This window comes from Kryptolebias marmoratus, linkage group LG8 (genome assembly GCF_001649575.2).
Source record: "Kryptolebias marmoratus isolate JLee-2015 linkage group LG8, ASM164957v2, whole genome shotgun sequence".
Taxonomy (NCBI): Eukaryota; Metazoa; Chordata; class Actinopteri; order Cyprinodontiformes; family Rivulidae; genus Kryptolebias; species Kryptolebias marmoratus.
Window position 1 is genome coordinate 29,578,256 of NC_051437.1, and position 8,675 is coordinate 29,586,930.

Genomic DNA, 8,675 nt, shown 5'->3' on the forward strand with positions numbered 1-8,675 from the left:
GCTGGTTCTCCTGAGTGGGTCCAGAGGAGCTGGTTCTCCTGAGTGGGTCCAGAGGGGCTGGTTCTCCTGAGTGGGTCCAGAACTGTTTTCTTCAGTGATGATTTATTGGCCCATGATAAATGAACCATAAACCTGGATGACCTTCTTGTTTGAGGAGCTGTTTTCATGAAACTTGTTTGTTTTTAACAAACATTTTTGTGGTTGATCAGATACAACGTCAGTGGGAGAAGTTACCTCAGCATCTGTCTGTGTGTTGTGTTGTTGTGTGTTGTTGTGTTTGTGTATCTGCGGCACTCGAACATGAGCTCATGATGCCTCACTGAACGGAAACAAACACCACGAGTGAGAAACGAATTCAACTTCCCAGCGCTGTCTCTGGGAGACGTACAGATCGGGTCGCTGTGAGTGTGTGTGTGTGTGTGTTGGTGCTTGGTAATGTGTGTTAATGTGTGTGTGTCTGCGGGGCTCCATTAGCTGTGACATGTCGAGCAGAAATGGAGCAGAGTGATTCAAACTGACACAACGAGGTGAAGACACGCAGCAGGAGGAAGTAAAATGAGTTTCAGATGAAGGTCATGTGATTTTTTTTATTATTATTTCTCTTAATGGTGACGGGGGGGGGGGGCTGCTGGTTGTCATGGAGACCCACAACATCCCAAATTAAACACTCAGAGAAACGATGAAGCTAAAATCATTGGTGATCATTTTACTGATGAACTAATGAAGAGACTGAAGTTTATCAATTTTATAATAAAAACTACGGTGGCCCTGGAGGCACATTTAAATATAAAGAAAGAAGGAATGCATATCACCCGCCATCTTGTTAGAGCTCAGAGATCAGTCTCAGTGACTACCACACCAAAGTTTCTGCACAGTTAACCAAGTTACACTCATTTTTGTGTTAGCTGTGGCAGCCATCTTTTATCAGGTGGACTCCATCCATCGTCCAGTGGCTCATGAGATATTTTGCTAACAGACACTGAGCTAATAAAAGCTGTTTCCATTGTTTTTTATTGATTACCAAAGTGTTGAGCCAACAAAACGCTCTGCTTTGATTGGCTGAAGTTCATGATGGGCGGGGCCACAGAGCAGGTAAATGAAACTGAGTTCAGCTGATTCAGAGTCAGATAAAAGTTGTCCTTTTTTAAATAAATATTCATTATTTTACAGATGTTTTATTGAAAAGTTGAGGATGAAGTGAGTTTAATCAGCGGACGGAATAATGAATTAATTCATGTTAGTATTTACTGCCCCCCCACCAGTGTCCCTGGTGAGTTCCTGCCATCGTACTTTATTTTGAAAGGACTTTAAAGTGGACTGTGTGGGACGGGGTGAGCTCTTCATCCTCCTCCTCCTCCTCCTCCTCGCTGACCCGTTGGATCTTTGACCGTACTCACAGGAAATGAATCTGAGCGTTTTTACTGGAAATGTTCAGGAGTCTCTGTGACTCACGGAGGAGACGGAGACGCTTGTCACCACCAGTCGGATCCCAGAGAGACACCAGCTTCAGGTTCTGTCTCTGCCCCTTTAATCCCAGGTAGAATAATTAGACGGCTCTTTATTATTCCGAATCTTTTCCCCCTGATCAGCAGAAACGCTGAGCTCTGCAGCAGCGAGCGGAGATGTTTTCACTCAGGTTCAGGTGCAGACCTCCGCCCTCCAGCCGGCACACAAACACACTGACCCCCCCACCCCCCGCCCAAAAAGACCACCAGCCCAGCTAATTGGAGATGTTGTCTCACCTCCCTCGTGTCTCTTTGCTCTTTCACTTTCCTCCACAGAAACCCAGTGGGAATTGGCAGCTCGAAGTGAATCGAGCACAGAGGCAGAAATTCATTCATTACTTCAGACTGCGAGTGTGTGTGTGTGTGTGTGTGTAATCCCACCATCAGTATGCCGCTCAGGCTTTCCAACAGGAGGGAGGAAATTGAAGCGAGGAGGAGGAGGAGGCGAGAGTCCAGCGTGGAGTTCTTTTGATTACAGATGGTAAATGTGCCTTCATCGTCTCCTCGCTGCTTCTCACCCCGGGGATTTGAGTCGGACGTGAGAGGAATTACTGACCGGCTTCTGTGTTCTACTGTATTCAGTTTTATTAGAAACAAAGCCCGTCACACGGGTCGACTGGAAACACTGAAACACTGAAACAGCTGCCATTTCATTCAGTTCTGTCATCTGGACTCGGGTCACCGGAGCCACGAGGCGTCAGCACCTTTGGTGTTCCTGCCTCCTCTTTATGGAAGAGTTGATTTTTGATGCTGGGGCTGAAAGACACAGAAGAAAAGACCAAACATGCCTTTGGGACTGAACTAAAGACAGATAAATTCATTATAAAGATTTAAGCTAAAGCAATAATTTAAAGTCTCCCAGTGGAACTAAACATAACGTTAAATATTTTACATATTATGTGATAAAGTAGTTTTCTCCTGGAATATTTAGTAGTTTTCATCCTGTTAGCTGCTAGCATCTCCTGTTCTGACAGAATATCACAAAAAACATTATTTGACCAAATTCCCACAATCATGACCTCATATTTATTCAGATGTACGCCGCACAGAAAGCCGCTGCCCTAAAGCATGTCGCAAACCCACACGTAAAGCAGCGTCATGTCGCAAACCCACACGTAAAGCAGCGTCATGTCGCAAACCCACACGTAAAGCAGCGTCATGTCGCAAAACGGAGGTTTTTTCGCAAAATATTTATTTTTTCTTATTATTTATCACTTATATAAACTGAATGTATGCAAAGTAACAACACTAATACATTCGTCGTAGCCTACGTTATGAAATATTTACATAAATCATTGATACAATTATGATAGAAACGACAGAAACGATAGAAGAAAATATATCAAGATAGACACTTTTCTATCGTCCCCACGATGTGGATCGTTATATCGCCCGGCAGTAATCACACCTGCCTTGTATTAATTATCACTGCTGCCTGTGGTTTCTCGTAGCAGAACCCCTCTGTTTGTAAGATCCCACCTCGCAGCACATGAGGACGATTTGCTCTCAGTGATCTGCTCCCGGAGCCTCGCCTGCATTCGGGTCCTTCTCCTCAGACCAGTGACTGACAGCAGGGGGGGGGGGGTTCTGTTTAAAGTTATTAATCGGGGCAGGAGCGGTCAGCTGTGTGTTAGCAGGACGTTAGAGTGACTCACAGCGTTGTGTTCTGCGTTTGGGATTAGGTAAGGCCGGTTTTCTGTGAAGTGAAACCTGAGCTCTGCTGCAGGGCTGGATCTGTCTGCCACATTCCCTCCTGAGGGAAATCCCTGCTGTAGTCATCATCTGTGTTTACATCCCTCTTAGTTCACTGCAGAGCCAAAGGCTGCATGTTAGCCAATCACCCTGGAGCCTTTTGTTTGTTCTGGGTGATTTCAGCAACTTGTGTTAATAGTTTTCTGCCCTCAGTACAGCTGAATATGACTGAACACAGCGGTATATTTCTGCCCCGGTTTACAAACAGAAAACTGTTTCCCACTTTGAGTTTCTTCTCTTTGGGTTGGTTTCACAAAGATGGACATTATCTCCCCTTTAACGGCATCCGGGGACCTGTTTATGTGAAGTAAGCAAACTTTAAAGCAGCTCACAGTCTCCTCATGAAACCAAGGAAGGAGTTTCAGGAAAACATCTGGAGCAGGATCCATATTTCCTCTGAGAAAAACTGAGCTTTTATTAAAAGCTGAGGATCTAAAGGACCGGCCTGTCATTATGTCAGGCAGAAACAAAAAGGAATCTTTTCAGTGTCTGTAGGTCCTGATTGATCCAAAGGTTCTGCTGGAGGAACATGATTCTTATTCCAGAACGGTTCCCTTCGATCCGGCTTACAGAAACACTCCTGATGCAGTCACATCCTGCTGAGCGCAGACAGTTTCAGCTTTTATTTTGAAAGGACCGGCTCCCGTCACAGTTCAAGGAATTTCTGACCCTACAGCATTAAACACAACAGAAACTCAACATTTAACATCCTGACCTTTGACCTTTACCCTGCTAACTCAGGCCTGTAGAGTCTGAGAGTCTTAGCACTGCACGGTCTGACCTTCTGGGTGAATCTGTCTTAAATGTCCCCTCTTGTGAATAATCTTCCTCTCTGTAGAACAATGGGCTCCAGATGACCTTTGACCCTTCCCAGGTTGATTCTCTGAGGTCATTGCTGATGTCTTTCCGCCCTGGCGTTGTGCTAACACACACCTGGAGCTCCTGAGCTAAAGAACGACACGGTGGAATCTTTCCTGATGCGGGGAACCCAGGAAGTTCCTTTGGTTTGGACACGGAACACGAGGGACTGAAGGGTTCACCGGAAACCTCGAAGCAGCTCTTCTGTTTGTGTCTGCAGGGCCGAGCACACTTCAGGTAAATCCTCAGACATGTGGCTCTCTGACAGGAGCAGCTGGGATCCTTAACAATCCCTGTCCAGGTCTGGTGACTCCAGGATCCAGAACCGCTGAAAATCAGATCCTCCTGAGGGTTTCTGTCGGCCATTGTTCAGGGCTTCTCTGTTTCAGGTGAAACGTATCAAATGAACCAGAAAAGCTTTCTTCTCTGAAGCCCAGCAGGAATTCAGGACAGAGCCAAACCTTTATTTTGAAACTCCACGTTAAAACCTTCAGATTTTTTAACTTTAAATTCTAAAATCTGCAGAAGTTTTATTCAAATCTCTTCAGCTTCAAGGTTCTTATCATAAATTACCCAGAAGCTGCCGAGGAGCTGGTTACCATGGTGATTCCCAGGGAGGGACAGAAACAGAAGAGTAGAAAGTAAGCCTCAGACAAACTGTCAGTCGGATCAGAACTTCTTGAGCCGTGAGCAGCAGAAGGTTCTGATGGTCCCACAGGTTCAGGTTTATGGAGGAGATCTGAAGAGTTAAAAACTCCTGTTTGGAGAGTTTGGGTGTGTGACCTCTGACCTCTGAGAGGAAACTCGTGGAGGAGGAGCCAACAGATTAGCAATAACCGTCCCGGTGCTTCTGATCGTGGATTATTTCTGAGGTTTGGAGCTCGTTGGGCTGCAGGCTGAGGGAGAGAAGAAGGAAACGTGTCTGAGAACGACTCAGTTTGTGTTACAGTTTGTGTTACGGTTGGCTTCCTGTGACCCGATAACTGCAGCTCCACATTCTCACATTCCTGATTACCGCTGCGGGCCGGACCGGAACAATGAGAACCGCTCTTCAGGAATCGGCTTGGCTCCGGGGCCCGCTGGCCCCCGATCAGGCTGGAGGATCGTTTTTAAAGCCAGGCCAGAACCAGAACCAGAACCACCAAGCCTCCACAGCTCCCACATCTCTGCAGGGGAAACAACTCAACTGTCTGTCAGAGCGACACCAAATCAGAACCATTTAAACGGGCTTAAAAATGAACTTTATAAAAACAATCAAACGTGTTTTTTTAATTCTAATTATTTTTACAGATATTTCCACAGGAAGCTGCCAAACTTTTAGTTAGAGACATTCTCCTTCTCTGAGTTTTTGAAAGTTGAATTTTTTATATTTAAATGATTTGTTGAAGTAAATCTTGCTTCAGAAATTCATTCAGCACTGATGGAAATATGAGCAAAAAGTGATGAGTTCATCAGCAGAGATGCTCACAGAATGTTGATGCACTTCAGGTTCACCTCGGTAAATTAGATTTAATTCATCAAAACATCTGGACTTCTGTTCTGCAGCTGAAGATGTTTCTCCTCCAACCAGGAACTTCTTCCCTTCAGACTGGAGTTCCCAGCTTTAAACAGCAGGAGAGGAACTCGTATGCAGATTAATCTCCCTCCCCTCCCTCCTGAGGGTTATCAGGGGTCTCTGTTTGGGTCACCTGCATGAAGGTGTGTTAGAGGGAAACTGACCGTATCAGGCAGGAAACACCTCAGAGAAACGTCTATAACTACCTTTAACTGACTTTAACTACCTTTAACTGACTTTAACCACCTTTAACTACCTTTAAGTCCTTTAACTACCTTTAACTAACCTTAACTAACCTTTAACTACCTTTAAGTCCTTTAACTACCTTTAACTGACTTTAACTACCTTTAACTAACCTTAACTAACCTTAACTACCTGTCAGGGTTGTGTTGTTTTTGCTGACAGGATCCACACTCAGTTTAAATCAAACATCTGTTTGTTTGCAGCGTCACAGCAGGAAGTCACCTTAAACATCACCTGTAGAAGGTGTGTGTGTGTGTGTGTTGATGTGTGTGTGTGTGTGTGTGTGTGTGTGTGTGTGTCTGCTGATGATGGAGGTTCATGAAGCAGTTAAAGTTTCAGTCTGAACTCGGTGCCCTCGGCTCGTTTTGTTTCCCTGCAGCTGATTTCTGCTTCAGTTTCACTTGACCTGAGTTCCTCCACATTCCTCCGACTCTGTGTGTGTCTGTGTGTGTGTGTCTGTGTGTGTGTCTCAGATATTACTGCTTTTGTGGGGACCTGAATCTGTCACTTTATCAGAGGTTGTTGAGCTTTAGGCCAGTTGGAGTCAGAAACACGTCTAGAAAAATCTACAGGAAGTGAATGTGAGTCAGTGTGAAGTCATAAGTATACAAGAGTGTGTGTGTGTGTGTGTGTGTGTGTTCTGGACTCACATGTGTTTCTGATCACTCTGAGGAGACTCAGCAGAGAAATCTCTGGAAGCTTCAGATCTTTTCAGGCTCCTTTCGATGATTGATTGACAGTTTAATTGATCGGTTTCAGCCACTCTGCACTTCATTTAATTAGATAACGGCTTGATTGCCTGCTCCCTGCAGCGCCCCCTGCTGTTTGGGCCAGTTTTAAGAATCCTGACAGGAACTGTAAACGAGTCTGATCAAAGTGAAATCGAAGTCATCCAACAGTTTGATAAATAGTTAATATCTTACCTGTTGTAGATAGTGCTTTGACCAAACTGAGTTTATTCATCTACAGCAGGTAAGATACTAACAGTTTATAACTTAAAAAAAGTCTGAACTTTATTTAATGTCTCCTGGAAGAATGGGACAAGAAACAACCTTTTTTCTCATTTATGGATCATTTTTTAAAAATAAAATGATTCTGAAGAAAAAACAGGAAATGTTTTTAGGTTATATTTTTACATTTTTAATATAATTGTCTTTTTGCAGATAAACATTTCAGGAAATAAAACGCCCTTAGATCCAGTTTTTTTTCTGGTGATGTTCTGGTTTCAGTAACATCCAGCACTGGAGGTCATGTGACAGCCGCCATCTTTTCTGCGTGTTTAGAAAACTGCGTTAATGAACTCGGTGTTCAGATCTGAAGCTTTCAGCTGCAACGAGCAGCCATCGATCAGCGCCGCTGTCGGCTGTGAGTCACGATGAATTTATAGAAATATATCCAGTCTAAATGTATAAATGTGTGTCCAGAGGTCACCTCCCTGCACGGCGCTCCATCAGTCTATTTGTGTCTGTGAGTGGGCAGGATGAATGGAGCGCCCGGAGCAAAGGAGAACAAACATGTTTCGGCTTTGTGTCCGTTTGCTTCAGCTCGTTACGAGTTAATTGGAGCTGACTTCATCAGGACGGGAGGGGTCAGGGAGAAACCTGGGGGAAAAAATGCAAATAGAAAGGTTTCAAGACTTCTCGACGCCCTGTTGGTGTTTTTGTTGCAGAGAAGACGCAGGTCCGAATGTTGCTGTTCTTCCTGATGATGAGTTCCTCAGACTCACAGGTCCTGAGGTGGACGTTCACATCGTGACACTTCATCTGAAGGAGACTTCTGTCTTTTCTCAGTGGGGGAATGTTTGCATGATTCTCATCAGGCCGGATCTGAGGCTGAGGGTTTCGCTCTTTTACTGAAGGTTTTTTACATCCATTGTAGAAACACTTTGTTAGTAAAACACCTGGCAGGTGATGTAGCCGCTGTGCGGAGGCTCAGAAACAAACGGGGGCTCGTCCGGGATGAGTCTTTAACTGTTTGCAGCCCAGAGAGTTGCAGGGTTTAAGTTCCTCCTCCTCAGCATAGCGCCACCTCTCTGGGCTCTCTTCCACCTGCAGGCAGCAGGTTTAGGATCAGCTTCAGGCCGTCGGACTGAAGCTCTCAGCTGCTTCAGTGGAGACACACACACACACACACAGAGGTCAGCAGGTTACCAGGTGCAGGTGGGGGACAGGTGAGAGGAGGAGGAGGGAGTCTAACAGCCTTCAGCTGTTTGTAATTTGAAGATAAATAAATAAAGAAGACAAATGTCCCGTCTTCTGTGGAGGACAAACTAAATCTTCCCTGCGGCCGTCCTCTGCTGCCGCTGAGAGACTCTAAACCAGCGAGGAAGAGCGGGAAATAAATCCTGGGGAGACACTTAAATACCCAAACAGGAACCGAGAGCAGAACCAGACATTTATTATTATACTCAGCAACACGCCGACCTGAGTATTTTTACCTAATGGTTCAGAAACTAAACCGAGTAAAAGCAGGTCAGACTGTGAAGGACAGCCTCTGTCCTCTGTGGACAGGAAGTCCTGTTTTTAGCTCTTTAAATCTGAAATCAGAGCTTCAAACCTTCAAATTCATCTCCAACCAATTACCTGTTTGTCTGTTAGCAAAATAACCACTGCATAGATTTGACTGAAGCTCCAAGAATCACTGGATGAACATCGATTATAGATTCAACATGGCTGCCGCAGCTAATCAACCACAGCAGACAGTAATGGCTCAGTTGGACAGATATCGGGTGGTAGTAGCTGACAGTCGTCCTGTGAGCTGCA